General features: G+C 45.5%; 1 protein-coding gene across 5 annotated transcripts in view; it reads left to right on the forward strand.

The window, feature by feature from the left end:
* The first annotated feature begins 332 nt into the window (after window positions 1-332).
* SLC24A2 (solute carrier family 24 member 2) overlaps window positions 333-22,450 on the forward strand; it is a 491,146-nt gene continuing 469,028 nt past the window's right edge. Inside the window, exons 1-2 of one of the 5 annotated variants that reach the window (XM_063914167.1) lie at window positions 333-535; window positions 1,120-1,248. The gene's annotated coding sequence lies outside the window, so the exon portion shown is untranslated. Of the gene's footprint in view, window positions 536-582; window positions 1,249-22,450 lie in introns of those variants that run through there. The other 4 variants (XM_063914168.1, XM_063914169.1, XM_063914170.1 and 1 more) reach the window with 4 other exon arrangements.

Below are 22,450 nucleotides of genomic sequence, written 5' to 3' on the forward strand. Positions count from 1 at the left end.
CACACAGCGGCGTACAGCAGTGAGATATACCGCGCCATATATGCCTCCTGGCCGCTCTACGGTGCCTCCTCCACTCCTCCCGCACACCAGGAGCTCCGGCTGTCAGCCGGTCATGTACCCACAGCAACTCTCGTCTGTTGCGGACCCCAGTGCTGTGCCACAATCACACATATAAAATATACATATTTATTAGATGTACATGCTACTGTCAGTGTCATATGATAGATGTGGACAGTATTTTTATTATCTGCAATAGTGCAATCCAAAAACACGAAACTCAAATAACAGTGGCTGACTGATTCAAATCCGCCGCCTTTGTCGCTATGGTAACAGCTCCATTCTATCTGCCTGTACAGGGCTGGGAGAAGCAGCCTGGCCGCGGCTACCATCAGCTGTCGCTGTGTTATACAGCCGCAAGCAGAACCCCGAACGCTAGCACCGTTCCTGTTCTCTATGTGACCTTCTGCTCGCACAGGGGGCAGAGCCCGGTCCCAGCAGGTGACCCTACCCTGTGTGGCAACAGCAGCAATGACGGGTGAGTGGTAGCTTCGGGGCTCTGACGTACAGAGGGAATGGGCGTGAAAGGGGGATCCACAGGCAGACCACTTGCTGCTTTATCAGAGTCCTGCCGTACAAGGAAATATATACTGTATATAGATCACCATCTCTCAGCCTGGCAGACACCACACCTGACTAGACACACTTCTTCTTTGTAGCCCAATGATAATGTAACATCGCATGACCTTCAGTTTATCACATCCTAGTAAATTCCATTGTAGAATATATGTACGGAATATATGTATATATGCAAGTATCACTGTAGCCCTATTACTGTATGTTGCGTTATCTGCAGCAGGAACCGAACATGTGGCAGAGGGATGAGTCGGGAGAGTCTGGACCATATGCAGAGTGGATGGAGAGTGTGCCACAGAGGGGAGGGGAGGATGTTCTATAATCAGGCTGGGAGCTGGGCACACAGGAATAGGAGAGAGGAGGAGGGTGTGGCAGAGGGAGGCAGGCAGGAGCAGTACACAGAGATTCCCTGTGTATGAAGCTGCTGATGCTGATGCTGCTCTCTCTCTCCCTCCCGGCTGTGTGACTGTGCTGAGCTGCTGGCAGCAGGTCTCCCCCCGGTGACAGCAGTGCCTGAGCAGGAAAGGATGAGCAGCCCACCACCACACTGGCACACCTTTCTGCTGTAACTTTATACAGTAATCATCACCTCCACCTGACAGACATCAGCCGCTGGTAAGTGTATTGTTGTTTTCCATGGTTTCGTCACCTGTTCCATATTACATGGCACCTTGTCACTCTACAACACAATGACAAGCAGCTGATGGGCAACCAGCTCAACTCATAGAATCCGCAATTCCAATAAACTTTTCATTTTGTCTTTTTATTTAAGTCACTGTGATGTTGATGTGTATTTTTTTACATACAGTGCAAACAGTAGTGTAAGGCGATCTCAACAGCATTACTGAATGTCGATGTATCTCATTCAACATGAATTAGAAAGTATAGTATACAAGCTAAATTATTTTTGTCTTTTTTCCAGAATAATAGTCATTTGTTTAATATACAGTATACAGTACATACCTATATTTATTTATTTATTGATTGATGTAATAATTTCTATAAGAAGGGATAGGAAAACATAGGTAAGGCAAGTGACATACTGTAATCAGCCACTGCTTGTGATGCATGTGCTAGATAGAGTGTGTTATGTTGTGCCCCTGTTCTTCTACATCAGCTTTGTATCTTAGGATTTGACTGTCCTGGGAACCCAATGACTGACTGACCTAAAGTGAATTTATAATCGTTTAATCCCTTACCTTGTAATATTTTTTACCCTTGAAATGAAAGGTATTATTAGTGGATTTTTAGTCTTGTGCATGGAGGTATATACTGTAGCATACTTTTTTCATTGATTAATCAAACACAATGTAAAATGAAGTTATGTAATACCCTTGTTGCTAATACTTGAGAATGTATAGCAGTATGTGTGTGTATATAGTGAAAATGTACCCTCTTGGGTGAGAAGCTTTGTGCAGGCTAAAAGTTAAACAGATGAAGATTAAACAGATTGCAGTCAATAAGTAGCTTACTGATTTTGTGCTCAGCAATCCACGTGAGATCAGGGAGAGTCCTACACTGCATGTCAAAAATCCTCAGATGAAAACTTCCATACAATCACCGGGTATTTACATCTGGACTGTACTTATGTAAATTGACTGTTGTCTTGTTTTGTTTTGTTTTACAGTGCAGAAGATGTAAATATTCTATACTGTAAAATAAAAAAATAAAAAGATAAGAGTCAATATTTTGCATTTCATTAAATAAAATGTTTAAAGATGCACTGGTTACAATGAAAGCATCTCCTATAGGGGGTTAAACTTTCAGGGAGGAACATTAACATATACGTTGTGTTGTATAGCTTTAGTTTCATTTATGTATCAGTAAATCATAAATAATTGGCAGCGGACACTGTAACACCTTGGTTTAGTTTTTTGGGGGACCAATATAGAATTATTACGGACTAAATAATATATGTATAGTATACCATTCATTGATGTGAGCTATATGCAAATTGACAGGTGTGTGCTATAATCTTTTTAACATGAACTGAGGCTTTTTAAACACACATTTGCAAATGTAAAAAACAGAAAGCACTCAGGATCAGCTTTATATTTTTATACTTATAGAATATATACACTCTTAGAACAAACACATTTTATCCATGTTATGCGTTCTCAGCACAAATGTTGCTTTGTTTACGTTTGAAGAACATACATATATTATTTTTGATAACATTTTCATTATGGATTTCTACCAACAAAATATGCAAATTTATATGATAAAAATATGTACAGATGTGTATATTTTTACTATTACAGTTGAAAGCTACGCATATTATTGGAATCATCTCTTGATTACCACGCTTTCCTGCAACAGCAGGGAAACTCTGTTATTAGCTGAAAGTGTTAACTTTATCCAAGGTAGCTGAGCCTGGCTAACTGGTTGATTGGAGAAAATAATTCCACCTAGACCTACAGTAGCTGCTGCACTGTGATCTACTATAGTATAGATACACTGGACCTGGCTATAGAGTAAATACAAACTAATAAAACCGAGAAAAAGAACAGCAAATTTATTTTTTGTAACTGTAAAAAAAAGAAAAACAGAAAAAAATGTTCCTTATAAGAGTGCTTAAGATATTAATGTGTAAAGAGCCCTTAAAAAACAGTAACTAAAGCAATATACATAAGACAAAGGTATAGACAGAATGCTACTGAGCTCTAAATACAGCGCAGTGCATTTTCCATGACTTCCAGTACATACAACGAGAAAGGTTATACTGTACAGTTGTGTACGCAGAGTGAGTATATTTACAGAGCAAGTACCTGGTAGAATAGTTATTGCATGGAATGTTTTTTCCAGCACAACAAAAACAGTCCCCAATGTTGCCATATTTCAGCAATAGTATGTCACACACCCAACTCAGTTATTTGGATTCCTTTAGTAGTAGCAGAACTCATGTAATCCTATATATTTCATGTATATGCACTACCCGATGAAGTCCATTATATTCAAAGAGAAATAAAATATATGTTCTTTATTTTGACTTTTTACGGTGCCTTGAAAAATCCATTTTAGGGGCTGATCACAGGAGGGCACATTTCTCACATTTATTGAGCTACTCAGAGTTCTCTGTCTTTTTGGCTCAATGTCAACAACTTCATACTCTCAGGGGGAGATTTATCAAAACTTAGAGATCTATGGGGTCTATTCATACAGAATACGAAATCAGAATTGCTACTTATCACTATACATCGCATCGCTTCGATGCGATGTATAGCTGTAATAAGTAGCAATTCATGTATACTCACCCTTCCGACGATTCGCTGCGGTGTCTGGGGCTCCTGCGGTGAGGTCATCTCCAGCGGTCCTTCCCAGCGATGCGCGGGGTCCAGGGTCCCTTTGCGCATGCGCAGGGTGTTGACCTCCCGGCAGGCCGCAGTGGTTGCTGGAAGGTCGGGGGGCGGAGCCAGCGCGAGGTGCAGAGCAGCGATCAGGGAAGCATTGAGCTTCCCTGATGTCTCCGCACCACAGTTCAGGTTACGCCATCCTGAGATGGCGAACCTGAACTCCATGGAGAAGCGGAAAGCAGAGCTTTCCGCATCTTCATGAATCGCACTCACCATACAAAGGTATGGTGATGCGATTCAGGCAGAGAGCGGGGGTACCACTGGAGAAGTCAGAGACTTCTCCACGGTGACCCGCTCTGTGAATTGCAGTAGGCAGAGAAAAGCCCTGTTTAACGCAAAACAGGGCTTTTCACTGCTGCATGAATAGACCCCTATGTACTAAACCTTGGAGAGAGAGAAAGTGAACAGAGATAAAGAACAAATCAACCAGCTGATATCTGTAATTTTTCAAACACAGCCTATAAAACATCTACTGTGTGTTACTACATAAGTACTTATGAGATATTGCAATTTAAATATTTTTAATAAATTATATACACTTATATTTCCAGTTTATAGCGCTGCATTCTTTGTCCTTTTAACAGCCTATAAAACGGTAGTTAGGAGCTGATTGGCTGGTAACTATCACTTTATCTCTCTCCAAGGCTTAGGATATAGACACTATAGGGGTATATTCAATTAGCGTCGGATCCATTCCGACATGCATTTGTCGGAATGGATCCGACAACCCCTATTCAAATCTTATCTCAATTCGACTTTTTCAAGTCAAATTGAGATGAGGGACTCAGAGGAGGAGAGGGGGGGGGGGAGCCGCGGGGAGACTAGCGGGGACAGTCGCCGGCAGATGCAGGAGATCAGCGCTACAGGAGGATGTCACACAGCCGCCCGACCTCACGGCAGTGTCCACCCGGCTCCAGCAAGCGTGACCTCACTGGCTGGAGCCGGGTGGAAGCTGCCGTGAGCGGCTCGGCTGTGTGACATCCTGCTGCAGCGCTGTACTGTAGCGCTGATCTCCCCTGGCTGCCCGCGGCTGTCCCCGTCTCGCTGCGGCTCTCCCCCCTCTCCTGCTCTAATCCTTCATCTCAGTACGACATTTTTTTATTTCGGACTGAGATGGTCGAAAAGGGACACAAACACGAGGATCGGCAGCTATTCCGCCGATCCACGTGCTTTTCGACAAGTCGAATTCATCGACATGTCGAAAAATTTTGGGATATACTGAATAGGTCGAATCACGATTCGACCTTAAAAAAAATCCAAAACTGCCGTCTTTTCGACAGACGGCAGCTTTCGACTTCAATTGAATATACCCCTTAGAGAGATATAAAATTGAAAATATGCTCAAAGCAACCATTCAGCTTCTAACGATTATTTTTTATTTTTTTGCACAGTCAGTAAATTGACAGAAGCTGATTGGTTGGTACTTTATCTCCAAGTTTTGATAAATCTCAATCTTCCAAGTTGCCGTTCTTATGCCATCCAAATTCTTTTTCTTCCTCTCAGAATCCCTTGAGCATCTCAGCGCCAAAACAAATTTATAAGAGCAATATGCAGTTACTGAGTTAACAATCACAATGTCATCATTCATCATGTCGACAGCAGAATGTCGAGCGTTATGATGTCGATAAGGTTAACATTTCACAATCATAAATTTCGACACCTGGATATTGTCAACATGGACAGAATGTCGACATATGAAATACATTAAAGTTAAGATTAGGGCTAAATTTTGGTTTAGGGTAAGAGGAAGGGTTAGGCTTACCTTAAACAGACGTCGGGGTCTGTGTACCCAGCTTTGGAGAGAAAGTGCACAGAGATAAAGTACCAGCCAATCAGCTCCTAACTGCCATGTTACAGGCTGTGTTTGAAAAATGACAGGAGCTGGTTGGTTGGTTTTTTATATCCCTCCACTTTATCTCTCTCCAAGGTTTAGTACATTGTCAACATTCTGATTATGTTATATCATCAGTGTGTGAATGTTGACATAATGAACATTTCAGAATGTTCCTGTTGACATTATGACAATGTTGACAAAATATACTGAACCCCATACTTTATGCTGCCATTTGCCAGCTAGGTACTGACTGAAAAAAATCCAATCTCCCTTCACTCTAATCTGTCATTAACAGGATTTGGCATGTCCATTGCATGGAATACGTGCCCGATATTATTAAAAATCTTACTAAATCATTTGACAAAGTCTGTGACTCATTTCTGTCATTCCATAACTCATTTTTCGTTTACCAAAACTTAGATCTCTCCTCTAGTGTATCATGCCCCTCTCCACCCATCCTTTCCCCATCACTGCATTCCACACAGTGGGGCAGATGTATTAACCTGGAGACAGCTTAAGGAAGTGATAAACCAGTGATAAGTGCACGGTGATAAATGCACCAGCCAATCAGATCCTAACTGTTCATTTACATATTGGTACTGATTGGCTGGTGCATTTATCACCTTGCACTTTTGGATACCTGCGCTCACCCTCTCTTTGGTGTTTGTATGTGAGAAATGATGTATCTCTATGATCTGTAAATACCTTTATAAGTCACAATGCTTAGTATAACAGATGGTACAATAATTCACATATAATTGATGATATTGTGATTACACATAAATGCCCTTATAATAACATGCATGTTGTGTGAACATCCGATGTATAGGGAAATTGAACACAAGATGAAATAAATTATGGTATTGCCGCTTGATGAATATCCTAAAAAAAAAAAAAAAAAGAAAGAAAGGAGTCTTGTGAGAAAAGGAGTGTCTTTGTTTCAGATATATAGGAGTCAGTCTTTATCTGAAGGGATTTCCTTTCCCCTCAGTGTGAGTCTAAACAGTGTGCCCAGAGGCGGTTCTTTTGTCAATAATTGATCGTAGGTGGAGGTCGTGTTCTGGGAGGCCGGCGTCCCGGCCTGCCAGGTGCAACTTACCCTCACGATGTGATGTTTAGTTCTCTTTGTTCACTCTGTGGTGAGTGATGATATGGCCACTTGCGCTGTTTCCGCTGTATCCGTCCCCGGTGGTGTTCCTCAGCAGACAGGGCTGGAAGCCTTCCTGGCTCTGCTGCTAGGCTGCCGGGTCCCGCCGGAAGCCGCACTGAACAACCGGAAGTTGCGTTGCTGCAACGCTCAGCTTCTTCCTATGTCCTGTGCGGTCTCAACGGCCGCTCCACTCGCCGGCCGGCGAGGAGTCTTTTGGATGTAGTTTGCGGTGATGTGCTGGCAAGCTTGAGGTGTCTGCATGGATCTGTTTCCAACCGGTTTCGGCCGCAACTGGCCTTCTTCAAGGATTCAGAGTGCTGTCCCATGGGGTTCTTTTATTGGTCCCCATGGGGGGACGAGGATCGGCAGCTATTCCGCCGATCCACGTGCTTTTCGACAAGTCGAATTCATCGACTTGTCAAAATTTTTTGGGATATACTGAATAGGTCGAATCACGATTCGACCTTAAAAAAAATCCAAAACTGCCGTCTTTTCGACAGACGGCAGCTTTCGACTTCAATTGAATATACCCCTTAGAGAGATATAAAATTGAAAATATGCTCAAAGCAACCATTCAGCTTCTAACGATTTTTTTTTTTTTTTTTGCACAGTCAGTAAATTGACAGAAGCTGATTGGTTGGTACTTTATCTCCAAGTTTTGATAAATCTCAATCTTCCAAGTTGCCGTTCTTATGCCATCCAAATTCTTTTTCTTCCTCTCAGAATCCCTTGAGCATCTCAGCGCCAAAACAAATTTATAAGAGCAATATGCAGTTACTGAGTTAACAATCACAATGTCATCATTCATCATGTCGACAGCAGAATGTCGAGCGTTATGATGTCGATAAGGTTAACATTTCACAATCATAAATTTCGACACCTGGATATTGTCAACATGGACAGAATGTCGACATATGAAATACATTAAAGTTAAGATTAGGGCTAGATTTTGGTTTAGGGTAAGAGGAAGGGTTAGGCTTACCTTAAACAGACGTGGGGGTCTGTGTACCCAGCTTTGGAGAGAAAGTGCACAGAGATAAAGCACCAGCCAATCAGCTCCTAACTGCCATGTTACAGGCTGTGTTTGAAAAATGACAGGAGCTGGTTGGTTGGTTTTTTATATCCCTCCACTTTATCTCTCTCCAAGGTTTAGTACATTGTCAACATTCTGATTATGTTATATCATCAGTGTGTGAATGTTGACATAATGAACATTTCAGAATGTTCCTGTTGACATTATGACAATGTTGACAAAATATACTGAACCTCATACTTTATGCTGCCATTTGCCAGCTAGGTACTGACTGAAAAAAATCCAATCTCCCTTCACTCTAATCTGTCATTAACAGGATTTGGCATGTCCATTGCATGGAATATGTGCCCGATATTATTAAAAATCTTACTAAATCATTTGACAAAGTCTGTGACTCATTTCTGTCATTCCATAACTCATTTTTCGTTTACCAAAACTGAGATCTCTCCTCTACTGTATCATGCCCCTCTCCACCCATCCTTTCCCCATCACTGCATTCCACACAGTGGGGCAGATGTATTAACCTGGAGACAGCATAAGGAAGTGATAAACCAGTGATAAGTGCACGGTGATAAATGCACCAGCCAATCAGATCCTAACTGTTCATTTACATATTGGTACTGATTGGCTGGTGCGTTTATCACCTTGCACTTTACACTGGTGTATCACTTCCTTATGTCTTCTCATAATACATCTGCCCCATAGTACCACACTGTTCCCTCCACCATTTCCACATTCCCTTCCCACACACTCATTTAAAATTGGATAACTCCATAGGCTGCTATGCATTTCTTTACTGTTTTACTTATTGTTTTGTCAGTTTTTATGGTGTTTATTGTACCTTATTGATACAGATTTGCCTTTAAGTCTGATTTAATTTCCATTGACCTTCCTATAAACAGTTATAATAAACAAAATGTATTCAACCTCCAGCACTTTTTTAATGCTTCTGCTATAATTAGGTTGGGACTGAAATACAAAAAAATAATGATATACTGTAAAGTATTAAAAATGTATGGTCAGTATTTAGTTGAACCACATCTGGCAGCAATTAAATCCAGCAGTCTTTTTGGACAACTCTCTGTTAACTTTGAAAGCTGGACAAGCAACAAACTTTTCCCTTCCCAGTGGCCTAACTCCCAGAGACAGTGGAAGCACTGGTCTCCGGGCTCTAGCTGTGAAAGGGGCACACAGCAGGAAAGACTGAAGGGGCTACTGGACTAGGACAGATCTCTCTCCACTTATTTCATAGTGATTTGCTACAATCACTGCTGATTGATTTCTTTGCTCTCAAGCCCCCTTTGTAGCCCCCTTTAACTGAAAAGTCTTGGAATATGTGATAGCTCTGCTGTTGTGTCTTGTATCAGTGTATCCCAAACTGTGTGTCGTGGCACCCTGGAGTGTCTCGGAACACTTGCAGGGGTGCATCGGTTTGGTGGTCAAATATGTGGACAAACAGAAGTAAATCCTGTCCCTCAACACATAACTGAACATAAGGATGACATATAAACACAATGTACTTAATTTAACTTTTTTTCTGCCTTTCTTAATAAAAAAACCTTTTGGACTAGGGGTGCCGTGAAAAAAATACTGATACTCTAGTGCAGGCATTCCCAACCACGGTCCTCAAGGCACACCAACAGTGCAGGTTTTAGTGATATCCAGGCTGCAGCACAGATGGTTAAATCAAAATAACTGACCTACTAATTAAGTCACCTGTGCTGAAGCATGGATATCACTAAAACCTGCACTGTTAGTGTGCCCTGAGGACAGTGTTTGGGAATGCATGCTCTAGGGCAGTGATGGCTAACCTTGACACTCCAGCTGTTGTTGAACTACACATCCCAGCATGCCCTGCTACAGTTTTGCTATTTGGGCATGCTAAAACTGATGCAGGGCATGCTGGGATGTGTAGTTCAACAACAGCTGGAGTGTCAAGGTTAGCCATCACTGCTCTAGGGCATTGTGATTCAAAAAAAGTTTGGAAACCACTGTCTTATATGATAAAAGGAAGGAGAGCATAAGTTGTTTTACGGAAGTACATTAATTGTTAAAATAAAAGTCTTAGGGCTCTACTTGTTATCTTTTTCGCCAGCATCCAAAAATAAAGTTTCATTATCACTGCATTTAGCAATAAGGAATCTTTATTCTCCCAGATTTACTATTAGTGAGCCGCCGGGACAGGGTCCCATCCAGGCGACCACTGAAAAGTAATGTGATCACACTTCCTCCCTTGCTCCATCAACTGTGCTACTGTACTGCACATGTGCTGACGAACATCAGCACATGTGTAAGCCGGAGCCAATGGAGGGGGGAGGGGGCATGCACCACCTTCTATTTCACCTGGCATGAACTTGCGCCCCTGCTTTCCACTATCAAAATCGGTCACACTGGACGAGGTCAGTTGGGGAATCTGTATTGACAGCACATTTGAAGTCTTTCCACATGGGATTAAGATAAGAACAGATGATCACTAGGTACTGTTAAAAGCAAATAGCATTGACCTTAATTTCCATAAAAATGACTGTACCCAAGCCATGCCAGGAAATATGTCCCACAACATTTCATGACAAGCAGAACCTTTCCCTGGAAACAAGATGCCACATTATTATTTGGTTAAGGATAGTTGATATGACCAATAGCACTGTCCTTCAATGGTTAGTAGCCATTTTCCTGTCTTTGCACCATTGACTTCACCAATGTGAACTGCCAAATTCTATGAGTATTTTATGCACTATAATCAGACTATGCAATCCTGTTATCCTTCTGTGTAGAGTACTTGCCGGACTCGCTAAACTGGCGACTCTGACCACAAGTTGCCATATAGACTAGAGTAAATATATCTGCAGCTGCTAGCCTGTTTTCCCTTGGAATAAAGGTATGGATATCAGGATCCTGTATTATCTACTTGCTGGCGATTTTGTTCCCCCAGAGGTTTTTGCTGACATCACATAAGATACTACTGCTTGTTAAACATTAGCAAGTTTGCCTTAGGGGTCTATGTACTAAGCCTTGGAGAGATAAAGTAGATGACAATAAACTAGCAGCCAATCAGTTCCAAATGTAATTTTTCAAACACAGCCTGTAACAGGGCATTTAGGAGCTGTTTGGTTGGTGCTTTCTCTCCCTCCACGTTCTATTGAAAAGCCGATATATGTCTGGTCCATTGGCCAGTGTGTACCAACCAGGGGAGAAATGTAATAGGCACTCATTTACGTGGCAAAAGCAGGTATGTAAATGATTGCCACGTTACAAAAACAGGAAAACTCTCACAAAATCTATGACATCCTGTTTCTCACACCCTATTACATTTCCCATAATATGTCTGTGAACGCCGTCATTCACAGACATTTCGCGCCGGCCCTGCAGCAAACACCATGACCAATATACAGTATCTACAAATATATTGGTACATCATTCTGTGTGTATGGGCGGTCAACTCATGCTGCAGCAGCCAGCGGGCAGGCTCATGTAAATGCCCACTCAGTTTGTGACATCATTCACAACAGGTCAGGCAGTGTGTATGCACAACCCACTGCCCGATTTGCCTGTAGATATATCTTCAGATCCATTAATCTGCAGATATATCTATCAGTGTGTACCCACCTGTATTACTTGTACACACCTGCAGATCAGCAAAAGATATATTAGCCGATCAATTGCTTGGCCAATATATCTGTCAGTGTGTACTCAGCATTAGTAAGTGGATCCCTTAAGATAGGTATATTAAGGTAGATATATCCCTGATAGATATATCCGCAGATCAATAATTATAGCAGCCAAGGCAGTCTAGCATTTTTATAAATGACACTGATCTTGCTTGGATGCTATGTGTTTAATCTTTATATATATATTTCTCTGACGTCCTAGTGGATGCTGGGAACTCCGTAAGGACCATGGGGAATAGCTGGCTCCGAAGGAGACTGGGCACTCTAAGAAAGAATTAGGACTACCTGGTGTGCACTGGCTCCTCCCTCTATGCCCCTCCTCCAGACCTCAGTTAGAATCTGTGCCCGGCTCGAGCTGGTTGCACACTAGGGGCTCTCCTGAGCTTCTAGTAAAGAAAGTATTTATTAGGTTTTTTATTTTCAGTGAGATCTGCTGGCAACAGACTCACTGCAACGAGGGACTTAGGGGAGAGAAGCGAACCTACCTGCTTGCAGCTAGCTTGGGCTTCTAGGCTACTGGACACCATTAGCTCCAGAGGGATCGAACACAGGCCCAGCCTCGGTCGTCCGGTCCCGGAGCCGCGCCGCCGTCCCCCTTGCAGAGCCAGAAGCATGAAGATCTTCACGGAAATCGGCGGCTGAAGACTCCGGTCTTCATTAAGGTAGCGCACAGCACTGCAGCTGTGCGCCATTGCTCCCTGTGCACACCACATACTCCGGTCACTGATGGGTGCGGGGCCTGGGGGGGGGGGCGCCCTGGGCAGCAATTAGAGTACCTTAAAGTGGCTAATCACACATAATATAGCCTAAGAAGCTATATATGTGTAAAATACCCCTGCCACATTATTATTATAAAAGCGGGAGAAGTCCGCCGAAAAAGGGGCGGGGCTATCTCCCTCAGCACACTGGCGCCATTTCCTCTCACAGCTCCGCTGGAAGGACGCTCCCCAGGCTCTCCCCTGCAGTTTCCAGGCTCAATAGGGTAAAAAAGAGAGGGGGGCACTAAATTTAGGTGCAAATACTATATATATAGCGGCTATAGGGTAAATTACTTGTGTAGTGTAACTCCCTGCATTATATAGCGCTGTGGTGTGTGCTGGCATACTCTCTTTCTGTCTCCCCAAAGGATTTTGTGGGGTCCTGTCCTCAGTCAGAGCATTTCCTGTGTGTGTGCGGTGTGTCGGTACGGCTGTGTCGACATGTTTGATGAGGAGGCTTATGTGGAGGTGGAGCAGGTGCCGATAAATGTGATGTCACCCCCTGCGGGGTCGACACCTGAGTGGATGGATATGTGGAAGGAATTACGCGACAGTGTCAACTCCTTACATAAAAGGTTTGACGCCATAGCAGATGTGGGACAGCCGGCTTCTCAGCCCGTGCCTGCCCAGGCGTCTCAAAAGCCATCAGGGGCTCAAAAACGCCCACTACCTCAGATGGGTGACACAGATGTCGACACGGATACTGACTCCAGTGTCGACGACGATGAGACTAGTGTACATTCCAATAGAGCCACCCGTTACATGATTACGGCAATGAAAAATGTGTTGCACATTTCTGACATTAACCCAGGTACCACAAAAAAGGGTATTATGTTTGGGGAGAAAAAGCAACCAGTGGTTTTTCCCCCATCTGATGAGTTGAATGAAGTGTGTGAAGAAGCGTGGGCTTCCCCCGATAAGAAATTAGTGATTTCTAAAAAGTTGCTAATGGCGTACCCTTTCCCGCCAGAGGACAGGATACGTTGGGAGACATCCCCTAGGGTGGATAAAGCGCTCACACGCTTGTCAAAGAAGGTGGCACTACCGTCTCAGGATACGGCCGCCTTAAAGGAGCCTGCGGATAGAAAGCAGGAGGCTATCCTGAAGTCTGTATATACACACTCAGGTACTATACTGAGACCTGCAATTGCTTCAGCATGGATGTGCAGTGCTGCTGCTGCGTGGTCAGATTCCCTGTCTGATAACATTGATACCCTCGACAGGGACACTATATTGCTAACCATAGAGCATATTAAAGACGCAGTCTTATACATGAGAGATGCACAGAGGGATATTTGCCGGCTGGCATCTAGAATTAATGCAATGTCCATTTCTGCCAGGAGAGGATTGTGGACTCGGCAGTGGACAGGTGATGCAGATTCTAAAAGGCACATGGAGGTTTTGCCTTACAAAGGTGAGGAATTGTTTGGGGACGGTCTCTCGGACCTCGTTTCCACAGCAACAGCTGGGAAGTCGACATTTTTACCCCATGTTCCCTCACAGCCAAAGAAAGCACCGTATTATCAGGTACAGTCCTTTCGGCCCCAGAAAGGCAAGCGGGTTAAAGGCGCGTCCTATCTGCCCAGAGGCAGAGGTAGAGGGAAAAAGCTGCACCATACAGCCACTTCCCAAGAACAAAAGTCCTCTCCCGCTTCCTCTAAGTCCACCGCATGAAGCTGGGGCTCCACAGGCGGAGCCAGGTGCGGTGGGGGCCCGTCTCCGGAACTTCAGCGACCAGTGGGCTCGCTCACGGGTGGATCCCTGGATACTACAAGTGGTATCTCAGGGGTACAAGCTGGAATTCGAGACGTCTCCCCCTCGCCGTTTCCTCAAATCAGCCTTGCCAACAGCTCCCCCAGACAGGGAGGCAGTGCTGGAGGCGATTCACAAGCTGTATTCTCAGCAGGTGATAATCAAGGTACCCCTCCTTCAACAAGGACGGGGTTACTATTCCACAATGTTTGTGGTACCGAAACCGGACGGTTCGGTGAGACCCATTTTAAATTTGAAATCCTTGAACACTTATATAAGAAGGTTCAAGTTCAAAATGGAATCGCTCAGGGCGGTTATTGCAAGCCTAGACGAAGGGGATTACATGGTATCACTGGACATCAAGGATGCTTACCTGCATGTCCCCATTTACCCTCCTCACCAGGAGTACCTCAGATTTGTGGTACAGGACTGTCATTACCAATTCCAGACGTTGCCGTTTGGTCTGTCCACGGCACCGAGGGTATTTACCAAGGTAATGGCCGAAATGATGATACTCCTTCGGAAAAAGGGAGTTTTAATTATCCCGTACTTGGACGATCTCCTTATAAAGGCGAGGTCCAGGGAGCAGTTGTTGGTCGGCGTAGCACTATCTCGGGAAGTGCTACAACAGCACGGCTGGATTCTGAATATTCCAAAGTCGCAGCTGGTTCCTACAACGCATCTACTGTTCCTGGGGATGGTTCTGGACACAGAACAGAAAAAAGTGTTTCTCCTGGAGGAGAAAGCCAAGGAGTTGTCATCTCTAGTCAGAGACCTCCTGAAACCAAAACAGGTGTCGGTGCATCACTGCACGCGAGTCCTGGGAAAAAATAAGAATTTACTTACCGATAATTCTATTTCTCGGAGTCCGTAGTGGATGCTGGGGTTCCTGAAAGGACCATGGGGAATAGCGGCTCCGCAGGAGACAGGGCACAAAAAAGTAAAGCTTTTACCAGATCAGGTGGTGTGCACTGGCTCCTCCCCCTATGACCCTCCTCCAGACTCCAGTTAGGTACTGTGCCCGGACGAGCGTACACAATAAGGGAGGCAATTTGAATCCCGGGTAAGACTCATACCAGCCACACCAATCACACCGTACAACTTGTGATCTAAACCCAGTTAACAGTATGATAACAGAAAGAGCCTCTTAAAGATGGCTCCTTAACAATATAACCCGAATTTGTTAACAATAACTATGTACAGTATTGCAGATAATCCGCACTTGGGATGGGCGCCCAGCATCCACTACGGACTCCGAGAAATAGAATTATCGGTAAGTAAATTCTTATTTTCTCTATCGTCCTAAGTGGATGCTGGGGTTCCTGAAAGGACCATGGGGATTATACCAAAGCTCCCAAACGGGCGGGAGAGTGCGGATGACTCTGCAGCACCGAATGAGAGAATTCCAAGTCCTCTTTTGCCAGGGTATCAAATTTGTAGAATTTTACAAACGTGTTTTCCCCCGACCACGTAGCTGCTCGGCAGAATTGTAATGCCGAGACCCCTCGGGCAGCCGCCCAAGATGAGCCCACCTTCCTTGTGGAATGGGCCTTAACAGATTTAGGCTGTGGCAGGCCTGCCACAGAATGAGCAAGTTGAATTGTGTTACAAATCCAACGAGCAATCGTCTGCTTAGAAGCAGGGGCACCCAACTTGTTGGGTGCATATAGTATCAACAGCGAGTCAGATTTTCTGACTTCAGCCGTCCTTGAAATGTATATTTTTAAGGCTCTGACAACGTCCAACAACTTGGAGTCCTCCAAGTCGCCAGTGGCCGCAGGCACCACAATAGGTTGGTTCAGGTGAAACGCTGATACCACCTTAGGGAGAAAATGCGGACGAGTCCTCAGTTCTGCCCTATCCGAATGGAAGATTAGATAAGGGCTTTTATAAGATAAAGCCGCCAATTCAGATACTCTCCTGGCGGAAGCCAGGGCCAGTAACATAGTCACTTTCCATGTGAGATATTTAAAATCCACCTTTTTCAATGGTTCAAACCAATGGGATTTGAGGAAATCTAAAACTACATTTAGATCCCACGGTGCCACCGGAGGCACCACAGGAGGCTGTATATGCAGTACTCCTTTAACAAAAGTCTGTACCTCAGGAACTGAGGCCAATTCTTTTTGGAAGAATATTGACAGGGCCGAAATTTGAACCTTAATAGATCTCAATTTGAGACCCATAGACAATCCTGATTGTAGGAAAAGTAGGAAACGACCCAGTTGAAATTCCTCCGTCGGAACACTCCGATCCTCGCACCACGCGACATATTTTCGCCAAATGCGGTGATAATGTTTCGCGGTGACTTCCTTCCTTGCCTTAATCAAGGTAGGAATGACTTCTTCTGGAATGCCTTTCCCTTTTAGGATCTGGCGTTCAACCGCCATGCCGTCAAACGCAGCCGCGGTAAGTCTTGAAAGAGACAGGGACCCTGTTGTAGCAGGTCCCTTCTCAGAAGTAGAGGGCACGGGTCGTCCGTGACCAACTCTTGAAGTTCCGGGTACCAAGTCCTTCTTGGCCAATCCGGAGCCACTAGTATTGTTCTTACTCCTCCTCACCGTATAATCTTCAATACCTTTGGTATGAGAGGCAGAGGAGGAAACACATATACTGATTTGTACACCCAAGGTGTTACCAGTGCGTCCACAGCTATTGCCTGTGGATCTCTTGACCTGGCGCAATACTTGTCCAGTTTCTTGTTGAGGCGAGACGCCATCATGTCTACCATTGGTCTTTCCCAACAGTTTATTAGCATGTGGAAGACTTCTGGATGAAGACCCCCCTCTCCCGGGTGAATATCGTGTCTGCTGAGGAAGTCTGCTTCCCAGTTGTCCACGCCCGGGAAGAACACTGCTGACAGTGCTATTACGTGATTCTCCGCCCAGCGAAGAATCTTGGCAGCTTCTGCCATTGCACTCCTGCTTCTTGTGCCGCCCTGTCTGTTTACATGGGCGACCGCCGTGATGTTGTCCGACTGAATCAACACCGGTTTTCCTTGCAGGAGTGGTTCCGCCTGGCTTAGAGCATTTTAGATTGCTCTTAGTACCAGAATGTTTATGTGAAGAGACTTTTCCAGGTTCGTCCATACCCCCTGGAAGTTTCTTCCTTGTGTGACTGCTCCCCAACCTCTCAGGCTGGCGTCCGTGGTCACCAGGATCAAATCCTGTATGCCGAATCTGCGGCCCTCCAATAGATGAGCCTTTTGCAACCACCACAGAAGATATACCCTTGTCCTTGGCGACAGGGTTATTCGCAGGTGCATCTGAGGATGCGACCCTGACCATTTGTCCAACAGATCCCTTTGGAAAATTCTTGCATGGAATCTGCCGAATGGAATTGCTTCGTAAAAAGCCACCATTTTTCCCAGGACTCTTGTGCATTGATGTACAGACACCTTTCCTGGTTTTAGGAGGTTCCTGACAGGTCGGATAACTCCTTGGCTTTTTCCTCGGGAAGAAAAACCTTTTTCTGAACCGTGTCCAGAATCATCCCTAGGAACAGCAGACGTATCGTCGGAAAACAGCTGCGATTCTTGGAATATTTAGAATCCAGTCGTGCCGTCGAAGAACTACTTTAGATAGTGCTCTTCCGACCTCCAACTGTTCTCTGGAACTTGCCCTTTTTAGGTCGTGCAAGTAAGGGATAATTTAGATGCCTTTTTTCTTTGAAGAAACATCTTTTCGGCCATTACCTTGGTAAAAAGGCCCGGGGTGCCGTGGATAATTCAAACGGCATCGTCTGAAACTGATATTGACAGTTCTGTACCACGAACCAGAGGTACCCTTGATGAGAAGGACAAAATTTGGACATGGAGGTAATCCTTGATGTCCAGGGACACCATATAGTCCCCTTTTTTCCGGTTCGCTATCACTGCTCTGAGTGACTTTATCTCGATTTGAACCTTTTATGTAAGTGTTCAAAACATTTTAGATTTAGACTATGTGTCACCAAGCCGTCTGGCTTCAGTACCACAATATAGTGTGGAAAAATAATACCCTTTTCCTTGTCGTAGGAGGGGTACTTTGATTATCACCTGCTGGATATACAGCTTGTGAATTGTTTCCAATGCTGCCTCCCTGTCGGAGGGAGCCGTTGGTAAAGCAGACTTCAGGAACCTGCGAGGAGAAGATGTCTCGACTCTCCAATCTTTACCCCTGGGATAATACTCGTACGATCTAGGGGTCAACTTGCGAGTGATCCCACTGCGCCCTGAGACTCTTGAGACTACCCCCCCACCTTGAGTCCGCTTGCACGGCCCCAGCGTCATGCTGAGGACTTGGCAGACGCGGTGGAGGGCTTCTTTTCCTGGGAAAGGGCTGCCTGCTGCAGTCTACTTCCCTTACCTCTATGTCTGGGCAGATATGACTGGCCTTTTGCCTGCATGCCCTCATGGGAAAGGAAAGATTGAGGCTGAAAAGACGGTGTCTTTTTTAGCTGAGATGTAACTTGGGGTAAAAAAGGTTGGATTTCCCAGCTGTTGCTGTGGTCCCCAGGTCCGATGGACCGACCCCCAAATAACTCCTTCCCTTTATACAGCAATACTTCCATCTGCCGTATGGGATCTGTATCACCTGGCCACTGTCGTGTCCCTGACATCTTCTGGGAGATATGGACAACGCACTTATCTTGATGCCAGAGAGCAAATATCCCTCTGTGCATCTCACATACATATATATAGAATGCATCCTATTAAATGCTCTACATGAATAAAATATTTTCAGTCAGGGAATCCGACCAAGCCAACCCAGCACTGCATCTCCAGGCTGATGGCGATCGCTGGTCGCAGTATAACCACCGTATGTGTGTATATACTTTTTAGGATATTTTTCCAGCTTCCTATCAGCTGGCTCCTTGAGGGCGGCCGTATCTGGAGACGGTAACGCCACTTGATAAGCGTGTGAGCGCCTTATCACCCTAAGGGGTGTTTCCCAACGTACCCTAATTTCTGGCGGGAAAGGGTATAACGCCAATATTTGCTATCGGGGTAACCCTACGCATCATCACACACTTCATTTTATTTTATCTGATTCAGGAAAAACTACAGGTAGTTTTTTCACTCCCACATAATACCCTTTCTTGTGGTACTTGTAGTATCAGAAACACGTAACACCTCCTTCATTGCCCTTAACGTGTGGCCCTAATGAGAAATACGTTTGTTTATTCACCGTCGACACTGTATTCAGTGTCCGTGTCTGTGTCTGTGTCGACCGACTGAGGTAAATGGGCGTTTTTAAAACCCCTGACGGTGTTTCTGAGACGCCTGGACCGGTCCTAATAGATTGTCGGCCGTCTCATGTCGTCAACCGACCTTGCAGCGTGTTGACATTCTCACGTAATTCTCTAAATAAGCCATCCATTCCGGTGTCGACTCCCTAGAGAGTGACATCACCATTACAGGCAATTTCTCCGCCTCCTCACCAACATCGTCCTCATACATGTCGACACACACGTACCGACACACAGCACACACACCGGGAATGCTCTGACAGAGGACAGGACCCACTAGCCCTTTGGGGAGACAGAGGGAGAGTCTGCCAGCACACACCAAAAACGCTATAATTATATAGGGACAACCTTATATAAGTGTTTCTCCCTTATAGCATCTTTTATATATATACAATATCGCCAAAATCAGTGCCCCCCCTCTCTGTTTTAACCCTGTTTCTGTAGTGCAGTGCAGGGGAGAGCCTGGGAGCCTTCTCTCCAGCTTTTCTGTGAGAGAAAATGGCGCTGTGTGCTGAGGAGATAGGCCCCGCCCCTTTTTCGGCGGGCTCGTCTCCCGCTATTTTTGAAGTTAGGCAGGGGTTAAATATCTCCATATAGCCTCTGTGGGCTATATGTGAGGTATTTTTTGCCTCTAATAAGGTTTTTATTTGCCTCTCAGAGCGCCCCCCCCCAGCGCTCTGCACCCTCAGTGACTGTTGTGTGAAGTGTGCTGAGAGGAAAATGGCGCACAGCTGCAGTGCTGTGCGCTACCTTTATGAAGACTCAGGAGTCTTCAGCCGCCGATTTTGGACCTCTTCTCTCTTCAGCGTCTGCAAGGGGGCCGGCGGCGCGGCTCCGGTGACCATCCAGGCTGTACCTGTGATCGTCCCTCTGGAGCTAGTGTCCAGTAGCCAAGCAGCAAATCCACTCTGCACGCAGGTGAGTTCACTACTTCTCCCCTAAGTCCCTCGTTGCAGTGATCCTGTTGCCAGCAGGACTCACTGTAAAGTAAAAAACCTAAGCTAAACTTTCTCTAAGCAGCTCTTTAGGAGAGCCACCTAGATTGCACCCTTCTCGTTCGGGCACAAAATCTAACTGGAGTCTGGAGGAGGGTCATAGGGGGAGGAGCCAGTGCACACCACCTGATCTGGTAAAAGCTTTACTTTTTTGTGCCCTGTCTCCTGCGGAGCCGCTATTCCCCATGGTCCTTTCAGGAACCCCAGCATCCACTTAGGACGATAGAGAAATGGTAGCTTCCTACGAAGCAATTCCATTTGGCAGGTTCCATGCAAGGATCTTTCAGTGGGATCTGTTGGACAAGTGGTCCGGATCGCATCTTCAGATGCATCGGCTGATAACCCTGTCTCCAAGGACCTGGGTGTCTCTGCTGTGGTGGCTGCAGAGTGCTCATCTTCTAGAGGGCCGCAGATTCGGCATACAGGACTGGGTCCTGGTGACCACGGATGCCAGCCTTCGAGGCTGGGGGGCAGTCACACAGGGAAGAAACTTCCAAGGACTATGGTCAAGCCAGGAGACTGCCCTACACATAAATATTCTGGAACTAAGGGCCATTTACAATGCCCTAAGTCAGGCAAGACCCCTGCTTCAACACCAGCCGGTGCTGATCCAGTCAGACAACATCACGGCGGTAGCCCATGTAAACCAACAGGGCGGCACAAGAAGCAGGTTGGCGATGGCAGAAGCCACAAGGATTCTCCGATGGGCGGAAAATCACGTGATAGCACTGTCAGCAGTGTTCATTCCGGGAGTGGACAACTGGGAAGCAGACTTCCTCAGCAGATACGACCTCCACCCGGGAGAGTGGGGACTTCATCCAGAAGTCTTCAAAATGATTGTAAACCGTTGGGAAAGGCCACAGGTGGACATGATGGCGTCCCGCCTCAACAAAAAACTAAAAAGATATTGCGCCAGGTCAAGGGACCCTCAGGCGATAGCTGTGGACGCTCTAGTGACACCGTGGGTGTACCAGTCGGTTTATGTGTTCCCTCCTTTTCCTCTCATACCCAAGGTACTGAGAATAATAAGAAGGAGAGGAGTAAGAACTATACTCGTGGTTCCGGATTGGCCAAGAAGAGCTTGGTACCCAGAACTTCCAGAAATGATCTCAGAGGACCCATGGCCTCTGCCGCTCAGACAGGACCTGCTGCAGCAGGTGCCCTGTCTGTTCCAAGACTTACCGCGGCTGCGTTTGACGGCATGGCGGTTGAACACAGGATCCTAAAAGAAAAGGGCATTCCGGAGGAAGTCATTCCTACACTGATTAAAGCTAGGAAAGATGTGACCGCAAAACATTATCACCGCATATGGCGGAAATATGTTGCTTGGTGTGAGGCCAGGAAGGCCCCAACGGAGGAATTTCAGCTAGGTCGATTTCTGCACTTCCTACAGTCAGGGGTGACTATGGGCCTAAAATTGGGTTCCATTAAGGTCCAGATTTCGGCTCTGTCGATTTTCTTCCAAAAAGAACTGGCTTCACTGCCTGAAGTTCAGACTTTTGTAAAGGGAGTGCTGCATATTTAGCCCCCTTTTGTGCCCCCAGTGGCACCTTGGGATCTCAACGTGGTGTTGGATTTCCTAAAGTCGCATTGGTTTGAGCCACTTAAAACCGTGGAGATAAAGTACCTCACGTGGAAGGTGGTCATGCTGTTGGCCTTGGCGTCGGCCAGGCGTGTATCAGAATTGGCGGCTTGTCATGTAAAAGCCCTTATCTGATTTTTCATATGGATAGGGCGGAATTGAGGACTCGTTCCCAATTCCTTCCTAAGGTGGTATCAGCTTTTCATGTGAACCAACCTATTGTGGTGCCTGCGGCTACTCGGGACTTGGAGGATTCCAAGTTGCTGGACGTAGTCAGGGCCCTGAAAATATATGTTTCCAGGACGGCTAGAGTCAGAAAAACTGACTCGCTATTTATCCTGTATGCACCCAACAAGCTGGGTGCTCCTGCTTCAAAGCAGACTATTGCTCGCTGGATCTGTAGCACGATTCAACTTGCACATTCGGCGGCTGGACTGCCGCATCCTAAATCTGTAAAAGCTCA

Source organism: Pseudophryne corroboree, chromosome 1 (genome assembly GCF_028390025.1).
Source record: "Pseudophryne corroboree isolate aPseCor3 chromosome 1, aPseCor3.hap2, whole genome shotgun sequence".
In the NCBI taxonomy this organism is placed as follows: Eukaryota; Metazoa; Chordata; class Amphibia; order Anura; family Myobatrachidae; genus Pseudophryne; species Pseudophryne corroboree.